Source organism: Rhinolophus sinicus, linkage group LG06 (assembly GCF_036562045.2).
Source record: "Rhinolophus sinicus isolate RSC01 linkage group LG06, ASM3656204v1, whole genome shotgun sequence".
NCBI classification, from domain to species: domain Eukaryota; kingdom Metazoa; phylum Chordata; class Mammalia; order Chiroptera; family Rhinolophidae; genus Rhinolophus; species Rhinolophus sinicus.
Window position 1 is genome coordinate 158,681,676 of NC_133756.1, and position 18,919 is coordinate 158,700,594.

Here is an 18,919-nt window from a genome sequence, read left to right on the forward strand (position 1 = left end):
GAGCATCCTCAGATTTTGGTTTCTGCAGGGACCCAGGAACCAATACCCCAGGATAGAGGTATGAGCTATATTCTGAAATTTACATGTTAATAAAATAGGTGGGTATCCCTTAATTCATCACTATTTGCTGTCTATTCTATCAAATATTGAGAAATGTAATCATTATCTGAACTTACATCACAATTACCTGGAGGAGTTGGGGGCAGGGGAAGGCGGTTCGAGTGCATGTTAGCCACCTAGATTTCACTCTCCAGGCTTAGAAAACCACATTAACTGCTTTAAAGACAGAATCATCGAGCTAACCATACACATACACCAACATCGCCTCCACCCATGCACGACACCACCGCCCTTCCTTTACCCCCAAAGCCAGTGAGCTTGCCCAGGACCAAATAAGCAGATTTGAAAACACTGGGTATGCCTGGGGACAAGAACCCATTTGGATGCGCCTGTAAATTCTCAAGTAGCTAGCTATATATTTTCATGCTCCGATTAATGGTACATGTAGATCAAGATGGATGTTTGATGCCAATTGTATCATTCATTCGACAAATGTTCACCTGCCATAGCAGTTGTACCTATTTAGGTGAATAGCTAATCTAGACCCACTCAAACACATGAACCACAGTGAAGATTTAAAAAAACAAAAAATGTTTTATTTAAAGACTGAAATGATTGCATGTTAATTTTAATTTTATGTTAATTCTACATGGTACAAGAAATGACTTGAAAATTCCCCTTTTGATGTCCTCCAAGAGTTGGATTCCTGTACAGAAAAAGAAAAGTGAGTTTACTGAATGGGAAAGAATAGGCACTGAGTTTATAAGGGGCTAATTTAAACCAATTTCCACCTCCACATGCTTTTCTGTTTATTAAATCATGTCTGTATTAAATACGAAACACCAGTGTACAGGCAGATACCTACCATCGTACAGGATTTGTTCTTCCTTTAGACCTAGAAAAAATATACAAATTTTCAACAAGTGATTTAATTCTCCCTTTCCCATGTTCAGAAATCCTTATGATCCCTCAGACAGCTCCTTCTGGAACAAACTTTCCTCTTCTCCCCCAGCCAGCCCCAGTGGGTTCACCTTTACAGGCTCTGGGACGAGGACAGGAGGTAAGACATGTGAATGTTTCTTCACTGGGAAATTTCAGCTTGGCCCACACCTGGCATCTAAGTTTACTCACCTCTAACTTCAGACTGGAGTTGAGCAGAAATATGGCTTGGCTTACACTTTCCCTGCAAAAGATCGATTGGGAATTAAGTCCCCAGCCCTAGGAGTCCCTGTTGCTTGGGGGAAAGGTACACCTGTATAGGCTATGTAGGCTTTAACACATTTTATAGGAACCACCAACTAGCCCGAAGAACTTCCTGCTGGCTGTAAAGCCTACTCAACGTACTACCCATTGTCACTTTTCACTCCAAGGCAAGCTCACAGCTCAGAAAATACCTTTCAGTCACAGTGATCAGACTGGGGCGGTATTGAACTCATCACTGGTGAGTGGTTCAGTAATGGCCAAAGACAAACTGGATTAAGCCAATGGGTTCACGTCTTTGCGCAGGTATCCAGACTAAAGTGCCATACAAAACCTGGCAAATCTTATATAGCAGCACTAGACTGAAAATGTTGCAAAGGGATTTACCTTAAATCATTCGTGGGCTCCAGAGAAGGCGCTGGACCTGAAACAAACAAGATTGGGTCAGCAATGCTTATTTCCTGCATTGTTGTTCCCACCTCAGCTAGTTCTTAGAAAATCAGATTTCCGAGTCTCAACAGCAATTCATCAGCCGAACGAGATTCCATGTAAATCATCATATATGTATAGGCCTAAAATGGCATTTTTCTACCCAGCATGCACCAACACATACGAAAACCACTCACCTTCTAGTGGGTAAACAGGTCACTGTTAACAGCACCTAGGGAAAGACAAAGTTGTGGGTGACAAACGTTCCTTACACATCGTATCCCCCTACTACCGTCTTTTCCAGTTTCTCAGGTGTTCAAATGTTTTCATTGTGTAAGTCATAGTGAGCTAGTTTGATTCATCATAGAAACCGACTACTTGGTGATATAAACCAGACATTAATCACTAACCTTTTAACTGTCAGCTTTTTAGTAGTACACAGGAACAAGCTGCTCCTAAATGAGATCATGTAATTAGCAAAATATCTAAAACAGCCAAAGCTATTCTAGCTATGGTTAATGGATAGGCCAAGAAAAACTAACCAAATGCTATCTACAGGCTATTTGTTGTACCTCAGACAGTTCCTCATGGAACAAGTTCTCATCCTCTCTCCCAGTTAGCCCCAGTGGGTTCACCATTACTGGCTCTGGGGCTAGAACAGGGGTTAAGACGGGATGCTTGCTCTCCTCACTGGTACTGGACTCTGGGGCAAGCTACAACCACGTTACAAGTGCTCACCACTTCCAACTCTTTCCAGGAGTTCAACCCTGAGCAGATTAATGGGCATCTAGTAGATGAGAGATTAAGCAATATTACTATAACGACCAAGGGGAATCAGCAAACTATATGGGTCAATTAGGGCTCTGGTAACAAAACAAAATATCACAACAACCCATGATGATGCGATCCTTCGGATAATGGGTTCACATGTTAATTTACCACGAGAAAACCAACTTACCATTAAGATAAGATAGATGAATATATCATCAGGACAGTCTGCAAATAAGAAGCAAGTAATTACTTAAAAGTATTAGGATAGAATAAAATTTCTGCATGAATAGAAACTGCCATCAGAACTCTAACATGCTATTAACTGTCATACCTCACAGAACATCAGCACAACAATTCAAATCATCTGACAGTGACATGTGGGTGAGGGAAAAGCACACCCTCTCAAAAACCAACTGTGTTGCTGGTTGCTCTCTCCCTCCCCAGGAAAAAATCATTCCAAGAGGAACAAGCTGGAAGGAGCAAAAAGCAACACCACTCCACTGACCATTTGCTCTCCTGGTTGTGGGGAACCCTGGAGAGATGACACACCAATCCCATTTGAACAATTACCTGTAGTCACCCTGAGACACAGGATTGTCTGAATTCCTCAGGATTGGTGATGAGATGCTGGAAACAGAAAAGGGAGGCATTATATGTACGTAGGGCAGCCTGCAAAGGAGTACTTGAGTCCTCTTGGCCCACTCCTCAGTATTAAGATGACATCACTTCCAAGTTCAGTCATATGCTTGTCATTATATATTCATCATGGAGTGGCCAGCCCAATTTGATGCCCAGCTAGACACTGCCCCCACCCACAATTGCATAAACCATGTATACACACCTGGAGCATCACTGTAACACTTGATTTGCACAGGAAAAGATTCTGCCCCATCTTCCAACCTATAAGTTCTTTTAAACTGAACCACGTCTGAAAAAAACGAAGAGCACCTTTCACTTAGTTTTAGACCTTGCAACCTGTCTCATATTAGTGCCTTAACACCTCCGAGCTAAAAAAAATCCCCCAAACATCTGCTGCACATGGTGCTACTCAGAATTTTTATATTTTCTCCACTAATCCCTCAGAAAGAGAGAGTTCAATTCTTAAAATCATCCCCGTAGCACATCCATAGGCCTTCCAAACACTCAACAATGAAAGGACAATGGTAAAGGACAGCCTTAAGCACTTACTTTAACAAAAGGGCTGTTCCCGGTCCTTTGGCGTTCAAACTTGCCCCGGAACCCTGCAGACAAGAAAACATTAGGTCAGCACTGGGTATTTCGCAAACGCTTTGTTTTCCGGAGAGCTTTCTGCATCGGCTGCGCAAGGCCAGTCTCCTCAGAGTTTCTCATCCTCACGGAATTCAGCACAGGTCTGTGAAAAGGTTCTCATCACACAGAGAAGGCCGCAAGCACCGCCTGCCATCGCCATTTTGTCCTTCATAAAGCCCTGCAGCAGATTGCAGGCCTGGAGGCCATGGCCAAGTTCCCCCACCCCGCCAATTAAATAAGTGCAACACAGAAGGCGGCCAAAGCTGCGCCATGCTCACGCGGCGGCTTCTTTATGAAACACAAAGCACACTCACCGAGAGCAGCAGAAAAAACGAGAGCGAAGGTGCACAGTGAAACACTTAAATACTATCCCGCAGAGACCCATGGGATTTGAGGGCGGGACTGTGGCGGGCGCATGCGCATGAGGAGGGTGCGTGGAAGCCTGGGGAGTTGTGGGTAGAGATTTCCACAGAAGGCGAGCGTGGAGTGCGCGCCCCCATCGGCGCGAAAAAGGCGCGCATGCGCCTTAGGGCAGTACCCAGGCGCGCCTTACCGCGCTGGGACCGGGTTTCAAAACGGCTGCCTGGGGCGCTGGAGCTTTGAAGCTCCGGGCGGTTTCCTGCGTATCCTGGACCGACGTTCGGTCTGGGTCCCAGCCGCCTGCCCCCACACTCTTTCCTGTGAGCTCCTCTTTCCCACACACACCCTAAACCCGTGTGCAGGGCCCGCCTGTATGGATCCTAAATCTTCTGAACCCTTGACCGGTGTCGTCTCGATCCCTCGCCAGCCGCCCAGCGCGCATTCCGGGCCTGGTGCTCAGTGTCCCAGCTCAGGAGGTGACGCAGGTACTGAGCCCCGGGCTAGGCTGAGCTCAGGTGGAGGCCCCTTGCATGAAGCCATTTCGGGTAGTGAATCAGGCCGTAAGCGCTCCATTTGAGTCTTACGAAAGTGTCTGATTCTTCCTCACTGGCCACAAATGGCCTGCTGTCCGGTCCCATTTCGCTAGGAGCTTGGCTTGACGCAGGGTTAACGTTAGGAGCACCATTTTAAGCACACTAATGAGTTGATGATTAGTCTTCCAAACTCGCAAGAGGTAGGTACAATAACTACTCCCGTTTTATAGATGAGGGGCCCCAGGTGTAAAAAGAGCTCTTGCGCTACCTGCAACTCCCCTCCTGACTGTCAAGGTGGATCCGGTCATCTATAGACTGGTTACTGAGACCAACCAGCATCACTTCATCAGACATTTGTGTATGTGCAAACACCTAGTGTATGTGCAAGTTTTATAAATACGGGGGGGGGGGGCGGGCAAAAAAATGTATACACATACCTTGTAGTCATCTTTTATTATTGGCATATATTGAGTATTACATTTTAATACAGGTTTTTCCTTTCTTAAAATGTGTATACATTTTTTGGGCACCATCTGTATTTACTAATCTCCTTGTACATGCTCTTCTGAATGACCTCACCTAATCTACAACTCTAGGAGTGAGCTATTAAGGTCATGTCATAGGTGAGGAACCTGAGACCTTAGAGAGGGTAAGTAACTTGCTTGGTGTTAACCCAGCTAAGAAACTTCAGAGCCAAGGTGCAAATCCAGGCCGTCTGGTTCTAGGGCCTGCCCTTTTGACCACTGCTTTACTGCTGTCATCACACACTGTTCTCAAGGTAGCCGGAGAGCAAGCAAATACACAGGAAACAAGTGGAATGCTCCCTGGGTACTGTTTTCAATTTTTTTCATTGATGTCTCCCCCTCCCCAGGAGCCTTAAAGAGACATTTCCTCTCCAATCCCCCCCTGCCAAGAAATTTTAATACCACTGATATGCTGTATATCTGCTTATGTACTGTAGCCCTTTGGAGGGCCAGACACCTTTTTAATATCTAAGATTTTCCTGCCTCCCCTCCCCCCACCAAGAACCAATTTTCACTCCTTTGTGGGCAATATTGTCTCCATGCGTCCCTAGGATAACATCACAATTGACACTACACAATATTGAGAGAATTCCAGTTTGAACACAGTTATGAACTGAAATAAATTCATTTACTCAGTAAGTATTGCTTGTTCAAGTACATGATTGAAACATTGTAACAAAATGTGTAGAAAATGAAAGATAAACTATGGGAAATCCAGAAGTTCCAGAGCAGACAGACAGGGCTAGGCAGGTTATATGCCAGAATGGGAATTGGGGGTTGCTTTATGGAGTGTCTGAGCCTTGAAGGGTAGATAAACAGACCGGGGGAGGAAATTCCAGTTAAAAAAACAATTTGAGCACAGGCTTGGAACTGAAAAAGGAAGGAAATACTACATGGATATAATTCATGCAAGGTGGGCTGAACGGGAATAGTAGAATATAAAACGGGAAAAGATTTCCTGGGGAGGGCCAGAAGAGGACCTGGAATGCAAAGCTAAATTATTTGAACTGTAGATAGTGAGAAAAAAGCCAGTGAAAGTTTTTGAGCAGGGAGGTGATAAATTGAAGGATAAGATGGAGACAAGGACATTACTTAGATTGTCACAGGAGTTTAGGCAACAGGTAAGTGGATCCTGTAATGGCAGAGGAAATGGAAAGGAGAGAATTTAAGTCAGGGGTCTCTAACTCACCTACAAAAGTGGAGGTAATGCAGATAAACGGTAAGAACTGGGTGGGGACTGTGGTGAACCTAGGCAGCCCTTTCTTAGCTCCAGCTGATTGTTGTCTTGCTACTAGAGTATTGTTTCTGTAAAAAAAAATCTGACCAAGGGAATCCAGAAATCCAGAATTCTATATTTGCCCATTTTAAGTGTTGGTGTCTAACTTCCAATTTTAAGCACATTCTATGAGCCAATCACGATATGCCTGTGAGCCAAAGGTGGCCATGACTGAATTTGCATCTCTGTGGTGACATAGAATCCACTTGAAAGGGGTAATGTCAAAAACTGGAGGCTTTTTTGGGAAGAAAGGGGTTAAAGTGCATAATCAATGAGAAAGGAAATAGTGCTTCAGCTTCTCCGACCTAATCAGTAACCAAGAGAACAGTGCCCCTTCCTACATTTTCTTACTAAGGCACAAACCACTGGGGTAATATAGCTGCTACAGTTTCAACACTAAAGATCAGTGATTATAGGTAACGGTGCCAGTTCTTTCTACATGCTGATAAACATCACCTCAAAGAGTTTTGAAGTCATTTGTTGCCAGACCCAAATTAAAACTGACACCAGGGGCTGTGGCAACTCAACCTATCTTTCCTATACATCCCTTCCATTAGATGTAAAACTGTTAAGTATTGAACTGTATGTACCCTAATTGAAACTTCTAACTAACTCACCAGCTCACCAGATGTCGTTTACACTCACTCCTGCCTCTGCCCTCTTTCCCAAAGTTAGAGCACTGTTTCAATACTTCTTGAAGTTCTGCTCTCTGGCTAATAGTCCTCAGCAAGGCCCATAATCTTTCTAATATTTCCAAAGATTCAGGTTCTTTTTTCCCCTTCTGCCCCCCCCCCCCCGTTTCAAGCCGTTGTTTCTTAGCCTAGTTGTGTAGGACACAGCTCCCTGGCCCATGCTGGTGGGATGAGCCTTGCGCCTGCCTGCCCCCCCCCCCCCCCCGCAGTCCGTTGCCCGTCGTCAGTCGGCTGCTTACAGCAGCTCATGGCAGCTCTCACCGCTGCCAGCCGCTCATGCTGGCTGCCAGCCATTCACACTGGCCACCGGCCGCTCCTGGCAGCACACAGTAGCCCACGGCAGCCAGCGGCAGCATGCACACAACAGTCCACACCGACCTCAGCAGCTCACACCAACCTCTGGCTCACGGCAGCCCAGCTCCAGGGAGAGCCATTGTTCACAGTCCTAGCTGTGGAGGGCACAGCTCACTGGCCCATGTGGGAATCGAACTGGTGACCTTGGCATTACGAGCACGGTGCTCCAACCACCTGAGCCACCGGGCCAGCTCCAGATTCAGGTTCTTTTCCTTAACAGCACCAAAAAAAGCTGGTGGTCTTAGCAGTTGGAGGTCACCTGGAGGTTTTTATAACAGACTTATTCTATAATGGCTCCCTGGCTCTGATTTCCTCCCTTCTCATCCATTCTCCACCTTGCAGCCAGACTGACTTTTCCAAATAAAAAATTTGGTCAAGTCTCACGTCTCAGATCATAGTCCTTCCATATGGTCACGTCTCAGATCAGTGCCCCTCCATAGTCTTTAAGCTAAAGTCTAAATCATCAATATAGTGATTACAACCCCTGCTTTCTTTGCAAGTTTCCTTACTACCCCTCCCTCCCCAAGCTGGGTGCATCTTGCCCCCCCACCTTAAACTCCCTGAGGTCATGTCTATGTAAATCATCTGTGGGGACAGAGTCCCAGAGAGCAGTTTCCAGGCTCTCAACCTCTTGTGGAAAGTTGCTGGCTCGGGTGGTAGATGGCTGTCAACTGTAATCAGATGGCCCTCAGCTGTAATCAGTTAGACATTAGCCACTAATATAACTGCGTGGCTAGGCTAGGGGGTTAGTTGGTTGGTTGGCAGAGAAGCAGATGGCTGCGCATCGTGTGGCTCCTGCTCCCTGTGTCTCCAACCCAGCCGCCAGCGAGACTATAGTGGTATGAACCCCCTATCTGTGACTCCGTGGGTGTTCCTTCTTGGCCTCACCATGTCCTGCGTTCTTATGTGGGGGGCGGGACCAGAGCCACTGCATGACATCATCATTGTATCCCTATTGCCTAACAGAAAGCATGACACAAAGTAGGACTCAGTATGTATTAGTTTATCTCTATAAAATTTTGAATGATCTTATTCCAGCCTCAATTCATTGACTTATCCAATGAGCTACTCCTAAGAGAGGTCTGGGGAGTTTGCTCGTATAGCAACCCTGCCCCCACCTGGCGGCAAGAGGCACTGCCTGGCTTAATGGAGGAAGAGATTCAAATGACCAGTGCTTTGCCAGGAACTGGGAGATAAGACAGTAACCTCGGTGGAGGAAAAGGCCCTATTTGATAACAGAATTTCCTGGACTGTGGAGAAATATGACACTGGGGAGGATTAGCCCAGTCTCTGGGGAGAGGAAGATGGTGAAGATTGTAAGGACAGGCTTACATGCTGTATTTGCGGACCTGAGTGAGGAACGTATGGGGAGTTGATATAGGTAATATCAATCCTTAACCTTTTGGCTAAGATCATATAATATCTGTTCTTATCAGTATAATATCTGATGTGTCCTCCCCCCGAGGACAATGTACTACATTGATTTTGGAACAGGAACTTGGTCTGTCTCTTCCATGCACTGACCTGACATTGCAGTATTCCTACGAATGGTGCACCCCTTTAGTGATATTTAGTTGTTAAAGGATTTGTTAGCTAGATAGCTTCGGTGGAGTTGTCTCTCTTTTTGAAAAATGAGCATGATAAATTACGGCAACTGGATTGATTAGTAAAGGATTTGAGTGTGGACTTGCAAGAGGTAATATAAACCACGTGAAGCTGTCTGCCTAGGCTAACAAGCATGCTTATTATTTCAACAACCAGTGATTACTTTAGTGACTGTTCACGTAGTGGCAGGGTAGAGCAGTGCTCATCAAACTTTTTGGATTATGCTCCTTCTCAGTAAAGAAAAACACTGGAATACCCTAATACATGAAGGCTTTTAAAAGTATGTTATTCTCTACATTAACAAGTATTTGAAAAGGAGGGAAATTTTTTAAAGGGTGAGATAGAAATAGAAGTTGAAACATTTTCTTTATAAGTCATTGTGTTGATTAAGAGAGTGGCTAGGGCCAGACTGTCTGGATTTGAACCCTGGTCCACCTTGTGCTTTCGGATGAAGGCCAAGTCCTGTTGTCTGTTTTGTTCAGGGCTTCTTTCACGGTGGATGTTTTTTGTTGTTGTTGTTTTTTTAAGGAGGGCGCAGCTCATGGTGGCCCATGCATGGATCGACCCAGCAACCTTGGTGTTATTAGCACCATGCTCTAACCAGCTGAGCTAACCGGCCACCCCATGGTGGATGCTTTTTGGTGGACATTAACGTGTGATGCAGAAATCTTCCTGCTCTGTGGACACTCCCAAGTGTCCATGAACACGCCTCCACCCCAGACCTCACTGCCTGGGTCTTCCAGTCCTTTTCCTTTCAGGCCTCTAATCAGATGACCAGGCCATTGGCCATCACCCTGGAATGTGTATGTATTCTCACCTAGGGCTATTTCTTCTTCTACACAAAGTAGATCGTCAGGTGTACTGCTGGCAGATTTTCCCTCTTTGCTGTCTTTCAAGACCACTTCTGAATATGACTGTTGTCCATTTTCAGCTGGCACCCATAAGTTACCCATCTGTAAATCAACTCAGGCCTTTACTTCCTTAGCAGGTTATACAAGACACTCCAATAGGATCATGGGTACTTTTACAAGTATGGTGGGTGACAAGGGGGTCTAGGCCATGCAGTTTGCTTGTGTCTTCTGCTTCTGCTTAGTCTTGATCCCGGAAGTGCCACTTCATCTTTTGAAAGACTGCTGCTGAGCTGGTCTGACTTTTTGACTTGATAGGTACGACTCATAATGGGGGCAGTTCATGGTCACTTGGTGCTTCGTAATCAAGTGTTCCACTAGTATGCCGAGAGCTGTTCCTCAAAAGGCATATAATTCTCTGTTGTGGACAACTTGGCCTTGCTCTAGAATCTCAGGCACCTGCTATTCCCATTGGCACTTGCCATGAGCTCCACAGTGCATATTTTTTCACCACTGATACGTCCACTCCATTAGATCTGTTGGATGTTATGGCCCGAGTGGCAGGACATCATGCACTGCAGCTTGGACCTGCTCAGAGCCATTTTGTGTCTGGGCTGCGCTCAAAGTTGGCAATTTACCATGTCACCTGCTATATAGGTGGGAGCTATACCATATTTCCAGGTGTGGAGGTGATAAGTATCACCCTCCATGCATCCTTTCTGTTTTGAGTGGTGGCACTAATCTCTGCTACCGTGTTTCCCTGAAAAAGAGACCTAGCCGGACCATCAGGTCTAATGCATCTTTTGGAGCAAAAATTAATATAAGACCCAGTCTTATATAATATAATATAATACCAGGTATAATATAATATAATATAATATAATATAATATAATATAATAATACTGTGTGTGATATAATATAATATAATACTGGGTCTTATATTAATTTTTGCTCCAAAAGATGTATTAGAGTTGATCGTCCAGGTAGGTCTTCTTTTCGGGAAAACATCGTAATCCCTCTTCCCCTCTCCCCAGTATGTGTTAATTGCTTTTCATTTACTATCATGGCTGAAAGGTGAGGGTGGAGATTTTTACTTTGCCTTTTCCACCGTGACAGGTCTCATTTCTTCGGCCAAGGATCCAATGTAGGGGTTGCTCCAACTCCTAAGTATAGCTATCCCATTAAACACTTGGGGACTAAGGAAATTACTGGATACCTGTAAGTCCCTGTTCTAATGGGAATCATGCTGACACTTTGGGTCTTCGGGCATCAAAGTTAGCTCAGATCCGGTGTCTAAAATCTTCAACATATTTGCACATTCTCCTTTACTAAGTGTACAGTCACACCTGAGTAGATGATGAGTTCCCTTTAGGGAAGAACGAGGAGAATCATCATAATTTCAGGACGCTTACCCATGGGACCTGGTTACCTCTTTAGTAACTGAATGTTGGACATGAAAATCGGCTCAGGCCCAGAACCTGAGGAAGAGCTCCTGACTGTTTATTGTGGTGACCCCCTTAGCCTTCCGCCCCTTTCTTCAGGTGGTAGATGTACAGCAGCATCCTGTCGGTTCCCCAGGACACCATTGTCTGTTATACCCACAACTCTCTGTGAGCCAAGCCCCCATGGCTACCTCTCCAATCTTGCCATTCTTATGGTAATTACGGCTTTCTGTCTTCTGGCAGTTAAGCCTCTATTATACCTGATCTCTAATACAGTAGTACCTCGGTTTTTGAACATCTCCATTGATGAACATTTCGGTTTACAAACGCCGTAAATCTGGAAGTAAATGCTTCGGTTTTCGAACACGCCTCGGAAGTTGAACATGTCACGCAGCTTCCACTGAGTGCAAGATCCTGAGGCCTAGCTGTCGGCTGTTTTCAAACGTTTCAGAACTCGAACGATCTTCCGGAACGGAGTATGTTAAAAAAACCGAGGTACCACTGTACTTGATGACGGTCAGGAGGAGGGTGAGTGTCAGCCTCATACATCTTAGGTAGCTCAGCTCTGTGACTGCAGAGGAGAGCCACCACTGGCTTTAGTGATGCTGACGCCCCTCTCAATAGTGCATTCCTGATGGCCTTGTGAACATGGTGTCCTCTGGGCCCTTTTTTGGAACACAGTTCTCTGGTGGGTCACTGGCCTCACATAATAGTTCCATTCCAGTATGCCCACTTTCCTCAGCCTCTGTATCACTTCCTCTGCCGTCCACTAGGGCATCTCAGGCATATCTATAATACTTCACTCAGCGTGGACTGCTTTATCCAGGCTTCTACAAGCCACCATAGCAGTGATTTTGCCCCCATCCACAGGCGTCCCTGTCAGGGTGTTAAGTCCTGGGTCCCAAGAAAGTTCCCCTCAAGTCAGTGGATTCTTATCTACTGATCCTTTCCCTGGTCCCCAAGTGTTTAGTGGGATTTAATGTACTTGGAGTTGTAGTAACCCCTGCATTGGGTCGTTGGCCTGTGAAGAAGAGCTGTAGTGGGAAAGACAAAGTGGAAAGCTTTAAAAGGGCCCTGTCCTGACCATCAATTTCCTCACCTTCAATTCTCTCCTTAACCCACTGCACTGTAGCCCCTGTACCTGCCCCTCTACTGATACTGCTTTCCCCAAGGCCATTAGTGACCTTTTACTCACTCGGTCCCAAGAGGTGCTTTTCATCTTTCTTCACCTCAATAGCATTTGACGCTGTTGACCTGCTCCTTCTTCCTGAAGTGTTCTCTCCCCTTGCTTTCTGGGACACGTCACTCTCCTTGGTTTCCTTACTTCTTGACCATTTTCACTGTCTATTCCTTATACATTCCTCAGGGTTCTCGCCTGGGTCCACTTGATCTCTCACTCACTATACTCTGCCTAGACCAACTTATCCATTGCCATGGTGAAACCGACAGTTACCAGTACCATGTGTAGGTAGGTATTAGATCATAGAATCTAGAGATATAGGCTTTAACTAAATGTTTCAGTTGCTTTGGTTGTCCCATAGCTTGTAGTCAAAGATTAAGAAAATGTTAGTCACTCATAGTCAAAGATTATAAAGGATGTTCGTTATGGCCTAAAGACCTGCCTATAAAGCAAGTTCCAGAAAAAATGTTTCAAAGTACACTTTGCTTGATAATAGATAATAGAAAAATGTAGCCAGTTAAGTGCAAAATAATCATAACTTAAATAATAACAGTGGTCACAAGACATGTAGTTTCTGCCTTTTGCTTTAAAGATAATGTCACTGATGCACAATCATGAGATGTCTTACAGAATCTTGATTCTTCAGCACCGTTAGGTCACCCGACCACTATTACGAAGGCACCAGACAAGATGACAACAGGAAGTGAATTAACCAGACTAAGGAAATCCACTGAAATGTACACAAGAATTAACCAATCAGCTTCATCCATGACCCCTAACCCTCAACCCTCAGTCTTTGCCTATAAACACACTGGATTAAAACCATCGGGAAGTTGGATTTTGAGCACCAGCTCCCTGTTCTCCTGGCTCGGCGCCCTGCCAGGAAACCACCTGAATTTCTCCACTTCAAACTCGGTGTTCAGTGTTTGGCTCTGCTGTATGGTGAGTGTGCGGACCTCCTTGTTGGGTAACAATGGCTTCGTTTACCATATATATTCTGCCATCTCTGCCCAGGATCTCCTGGACTGCAGATCCATGCACCTGTCTGCCACACGTCCTCGCTGGGGTGGCCCATAAATAGCTCAGCTCAACGTGTCCAAAACTGAATTCATGATGTTTCCCCACAAATCTGTTCCTTCTCCACCATGCCCTCTTTTACTCAATTGTCTACACCAGGATTGTGGCCATTTCCCCCGTACAATAAATGCCCTCCTGCTCAAGGAACATCCGTGTGTTGGAACAAGCTGGGTTTATTACTTGTTAGAGGAGGAAGAACACACACCGGGGGAACCAGGGTGTGTCTTAGGAAGAGGGTGTTAGAAAGAACTTACAGGATTTGGGCTGTGCTGGGTGATTTTGGGGAGGGTTTCAGCATGTGGGGCTTTACTTTGGAGGGGATGTTTTCAGGAAGTGGGATCATTTTATTATTCGATATCTTCCTAAGTCTTATCTGGAAAGAGGAAAGACTAGAATGAGGCCAAAGCTATAATTGCTAACGCAGCGGCAGTCACTCATACTAGCCACGTTAGGGAGATGTTTGGACTTTTGTGATTTAGACACTGTTCATGTTTTGGTCTGGGTTCAGACATGATTATGGAATGGTCTCGTTTTGTCTTAACCCATCATGACCTCGAAGGGGCCTTGTCCGATGCTGACGTTCTGTGAAATTATGTTCTACAGGAGGACATCAAGGCCTGGGAGTGAGTGGCAGGCCAGCTTCTGGATGTCAGCAGCTGCTTTTCTCTTTCTCAGGACTCTAGTTCACGCCATTCACCCCTGGGTTTCCGCTGCAAATCCCTAATGCCTGGCTCTGACTTGACCTGCTTCTAATCTGTTCTCTACATTATAGCCAGAGAGATCTTTCTAAATAAAAAATCTGATCTTTTCAGCTCACAATTCTTATCGCTCTCCCTTTGCTCTTAGGTGAAAGTCTGTACCTGTCGACAGAGCCATCAAGGCCCCGGTGCCTTTTTCAATTTCAATACCACCACTCTATTCCCTCCCTTGCTCTCCTTGACCCCTTTCCTGCATAAACTCCCTGAGGTCAGAAATCGTATCTGTATAATTGATTATTTTATCCCCATCACGTAGAACAATGCAAGTCCCGATAATTTGTTGATCGCCTGACCTATGCTATGATGTAAACTCCTGAACAGGTTGCTGGGAGAAATACCTTTGAACTGGAGACAGCGTCTAACAGGAATCTCTTAGAAGATGGAAGCCCATTGGGGCGTTTTTCTCAGGGAGCCGCTCTGCCCCCTCCTGGCCGCAGGAAGCACTGCCTCTATTAGATGAGCAGAGATGCTCCAGTGAGCAGTGCTCCGCCTGGAGCCGGGAGGAGGAGGACGTTCACCTCTGGCACAAATTCAGCGTGAGAACAGAATTTCCTTATTTCCTAAACTGTGGAGGAATGTGCCATTGGGAAGGATTAGACTGGCTGGGGAGAGATGAAAATGAGGCATTTTATAAAGAACAGCTCTCAGGCTGCTTTTGTTGTTTTGAGTGGAATTTATGGAAGCAAGTCCTGATAGGAATCTTAATTGTAGGTTGTTTCTTTGGATTTTGGACCAAGATCAAGAATGGTATCTGCTCTCAGCATTTAACATCTCGTAAATTAGCTACTTGAGGACACTTTATGAAGTGGATTTTTGACACGGAGATGAAGTGATCCTTGCTCCGTCCATGCCACAAACCAACCTGATACTACCGCAGGACCTCCACGAGTGGGGTAGTCTTCCCTTTTGGGATAGATGTCAGTTGAAATGCAGACTGTTGGCATGCCACAGTATCTTTTGCTTTTTGTGGGGAAAAAAATTAAGGTGAACCTATGATTTCCCTTTTTTTTTTTAGCGTTATATTTTTGACACGTTTTGCCTGTCTTTAAGATTTAGTCGCTTACATAGTATTTTCTTTAGAAATGTTCTACAAATTATTGTGTCCATTAATGATAGGACATTTTTTAGTTTTCTAAATTTTTACTACTACAACCAGTGCTGCAATGAAATCTTTTGTATGTTGCCTTGTGTGTACGTGTGAGAGTTTCTCTGGAGTCTGAATCTAGGAGTGACATTGCTGGGTAGTGGCTATGGTACTTTCAATTCTGCAGGCGTTACACGTTGCTCACCTAGAGTGTTGAACCCATTAATGTTGCCACTTATGCAGTTTCATATCCTTGACGTCACTTGGTTCAGTCAGATGTTTTAATGTTGCCAATCTGGACCGAAATTATATTTTGTTATGATTTTAATTTGCATTTTACTAATATGGTCATGTAATCTTTCAAGAGTTCACTGGCCTTTCTTTTGTGAGTCCAATTTTGTGAATTGACTGTTTCTATTCTGTAAAATTTTTTCTTACTGGATCATTGTCTTTTCCTCACTGATTTTTCATCATATTTTATATTTTTTATACAAGACTATGAGTTGTTTTTTTTGTGTGTGTGTTTTTTTTTTAAAGATTTTATTGGGGAAGGGGAACAGGACTTTATAGGGGAACAGTGTGTACTTCCAGGGCTTTTTCCAAGTCAAGTTGTTTTCCCTTCAATCCTAGTTGTGGAGGATGCAGCTCAGCTCCAGGTCCAGTACCCGTTGTTAGTTGCAGGGGGCATAGCCAACCATCCCTTGCGGGAGTGGAACAGGCAACCTTGTGGTTGAGAGGACTCGCTCCCACCAACTGAGCCATCTGGCCACCCAGGAGCTGAGCGGCAGCTCATTGCCTTCATTCTAGTTGTGGAGGGTGCAGCTCGCTGGCCCATGTGGGAATTGAACCGGCAGCCCCGTTGCCCAGAGCTCACGCTCTAACCAACTGAGCCACCCGTTTGCCCCAAGACTATTAGTTTTATTAGTTCAGATACCTTTTAACATTGTGATTTGTCTTTTCAGTTTGTTATGGTCTCTTGTGATGCACAGACTTTTCTCTTTGAATGTTGTAGAATTCATCACTTTTTATTTTATTTTATTTTATTGGGGAAGGGGAACAAGACTTTATTGGGGAACAGTGTGTACTTCCAGGACTTTTTTCCGAGTCAGGTTGCTATCCTTTCAATCTTAGTTGTGGAGGGTGCTGTTCAGCTTCAAGTTGTTGTCCTTTCAGTCTTAGTTGTGGAGGGCGCAGCTCAGCTCCAGGTCCAGTTGCCGTTGCTAGTTGCAGGGGGCGCAGCCCACCCTCCCTTGGGGGAGTCGAGGAATTGAACTGGCAACCTTGTGGTTGAGAGCCTCCTGGCCCATGTGGGAATCAAACTGGCAGGCTTCGGAGTTAGGAGCAAGGAGCTCTAACCACCTGAGCCACCGGGCCGGCCCCCTATTTATTTATTTTTAGAAGGAGGGCGCTGCTCACAGTTGCCCATGCGGGGAATAAATGGGCAACCTTGGTGTTAGCACCACGCTCTAACTAACTGAGCTAACCAGCCACCCCCTCACAGTTTATTTTGTACATTAGAATCAAAGGAGACATACGTAAAGAGGGTTACTTGAAATCCATTGGTGATAGATTAAAGGGGTGGGAGAAAGCAAAGTGGGGACATTTCTGGGACTGGATAAAAGTAAAATGGAGGGACACATACTTCTTTTACATTGGCCACAGAATAGTTCATTAGTTAATAATTAACATTTACAGCACAGGGAAATGGTATTCAGGGAACAAGATAACAATGGGGGGTTCTATAGTCTCTGCTGTGGGTTGCACCCTGCGGGGTCCGGAAAAAGGGATTACTCTGACATTCCAAGGGTATGTTATCTTAGAGGCAAAAAGACAATAGACAGGTTCACTTAAGGTAAAGATTGACGTTTGTCAAGGAAGCTACAGGCCAAGGATGTGACTACCGGCCATGGCTTGTTTTTAGTTAGGAATTGTTATGTTCTGACCATCCTATGTGGTTAATTTCGGTCTCTGAGTTTGTAGGGCCTGTCATGCTGGCCTCCCCTGAGCTTGTCAGGTTTAGTATGTGGCCCCTTTTTTATCCACAGATATTATAAAAGATACAGATGCACAGCCAGATGAAGAGGTACATCGGACCATGTGTGAAAGAGTTCCAAACAAAGGAGCTTCTGACCCCGTGGACTTGGGGTGTGTTATCTTCCTGCCACAGGGATGTGTTAACTAACCTGGAAGCTGTCCCAACTCTGTTGTTTAGGGCTTTTATGGAGGTGCCATTACAGCAGGCATGACCCATGGCCACTGATGATTCACTCAATCTCCCACCCCTCTCCCCTCTCCAGAGGCCGAGTTCTAACCTAATCACCATTTGTTCCTGAAAGTTCTAACCTAATCACCATTTGTTCCTCTGGCCCACCGTGGAGCTATCTAGACTCTCCCCACCCTCACCTGTCAGCTCATTCACACACAAAATGACACTCTTACTACTCCAGAGATTCCAAGGGTCTTGGTCTTAGAAGTTCTTCTGTCTGAGACCAAATATTAGAACAAAAGATGCTCCCATCACCTCTATCGCTCTAGGAATTACAAGGATTTTTAGTAGCTCTTGTGCCAGGAAAAAGCGATAAAGATCAAATGTATATATAGACAGTCCCCAAATTACGGTGTTTCATCTTAGGATTTTCCCACTTCACAATGTTGTGAAAGCTGTAAGAATTCAGTAGGAGGGCTAGGTTAAACTATGATGTGTGGTAGCTTAGGTGTATTAAATGCATTTTCAATTTATGATATTTTCAACTTAATGATGGGTCCCTTGGGATGTAACCCCACAAGTTAAGGAGCATCTGTATTTCTTACATCACAATATCACAGCCTGGAATTGTAGTACCTCTGGGAATATGTGCTATGGGGGACTTAACAATAGTTAAAAAAAAAAAAAAAAAAAAAAGCTTGTGATAGTGGGGCTGTGGTAATCATGTAACAGTTAGTCCCTACCCTAGTAGTGTGGTCTGGGTCCGGAAAGTTTTGTTCTCAGATTGGTTACATTCTAACTAGCATTCCATTTAGTGTTTCAATTTCTATTTCAAAAGAGAAAAGAGAGTTTCCCTTCTTAGTGATGTACTTCACTTTAAAAAAATATCTTTCTTTAATTTCCTTATAGTCCAATTTGTTTTAGAGTTGGTGTTGAAATTAACCACTTTAGTTGCAGAGTGAGTGGTTATTTCAAATGCAGGCTTCTATTACTCCATGCCTAAATGTCTTCTCAATGTTGTGCACCCCTTTTCTACCTTATTGAATATAAAAAGTATTTTAAAAACATAGTCATCTGCTTCTTTATATGAAGGCCCTAAGAAGGGCCTATAATTGACATGAAAAGAATAGGTTGGGACAGGGGCAGGGGTGTGGGCAGGGTTATTCAAATATTGAGTTACTTGTAGCCAGGGAATAAAGGAAAACTTTATGTTCAGGAAGGACAAATTGAAATCAAAGATCACAACTTCT

The 18,919-nt window shown here is 44.7% G+C and overlaps 1 long non-coding RNA gene, 8 other non-coding genes and 1 pseudogene across 12 annotated transcripts; 1 reads left to right on the forward strand and 9 right to left on the reverse strand.

The window, feature by feature from the left end:
• Nucleotides 1–628: 628 nt before the first annotated feature.
• On the reverse strand, nucleotides 629–4,164 carry LOC109435840 (uncharacterized). 4 transcript variants are annotated; one of them, XR_002136027.2, is made up of 11 exons: nucleotides 4,044–4,164; nucleotides 3,649–3,701; nucleotides 3,302–3,388; nucleotides 3,031–3,087; nucleotides 2,648–2,685; nucleotides 2,100–2,144; nucleotides 1,887–1,921; nucleotides 1,648–1,684; nucleotides 1,192–1,243; nucleotides 926–955; nucleotides 629–766 (listed from the first exon to the last, which is right to left on the reverse strand). It is a non-coding gene; the product is annotated as an uncharacterized LOC109435840 (long non-coding RNA). The 4 variants fall into 4 exon arrangements; XR_002136024.2 differs by having other exon boundaries at nucleotides 2,100–2,476; XR_002136025.2 differs by having other exon boundaries at nucleotides 2,262–2,685.
• LOC141572540 (small nucleolar RNA SNORD22) lies at nucleotides 1,025–1,150 on the reverse strand. The gene has a single exon (XR_012497865.1). It is a non-coding gene; the product is annotated as a small nucleolar RNA SNORD22 (small nucleolar RNA).
• On the reverse strand, nucleotides 1,438–1,506 carry LOC141572539 (small nucleolar RNA SNORD31). The gene has a single exon (XR_012497864.1). It is a non-coding gene; the product is annotated as a small nucleolar RNA SNORD31 (small nucleolar RNA).
• Nucleotides 1,755–1,824, reverse strand: LOC141572538 (small nucleolar RNA SNORD30). The gene has a single exon (XR_012497863.1). It is a non-coding gene; the product is annotated as a small nucleolar RNA SNORD30 (small nucleolar RNA).
• LOC141572533 (small nucleolar RNA SNORD29) lies at nucleotides 1,993–2,059 on the reverse strand. The gene has a single exon (XR_012497858.1). It is a non-coding gene; the product is annotated as a small nucleolar RNA SNORD29 (small nucleolar RNA).
• LOC141572541 (small nucleolar RNA SNORD22) lies at nucleotides 2,258–2,385 on the reverse strand. The gene has a single exon (XR_012497866.1). It is a non-coding gene; the product is annotated as a small nucleolar RNA SNORD22 (small nucleolar RNA).
• LOC141572534 (small nucleolar RNA SNORD28) lies at nucleotides 2,755–2,829 on the reverse strand. Its single transcript, XR_012497859.1, has one exon. It is a non-coding gene; the product is annotated as a small nucleolar RNA SNORD28 (small nucleolar RNA).
• On the reverse strand, nucleotides 3,161–3,232 carry LOC141572535 (small nucleolar RNA SNORD27). Its single transcript, XR_012497860.1, has one exon. It is a non-coding gene; the product is annotated as a small nucleolar RNA SNORD27 (small nucleolar RNA).
• Nucleotides 3,504–3,579, reverse strand: LOC141572536 (small nucleolar RNA SNORD26). The gene has a single exon (XR_012497861.1). It is a non-coding gene; the product is annotated as a small nucleolar RNA SNORD26 (small nucleolar RNA).
• Nucleotides 4,165–8,854: 4,690 nt separating the features above from the next.
• Nucleotides 8,855–9,029, forward strand: LOC141572581 (U2 spliceosomal RNA; annotated as a pseudogene).
• The last annotated feature ends 9,890 nt before the right edge of the window (nucleotides 9,030–18,919 follow it).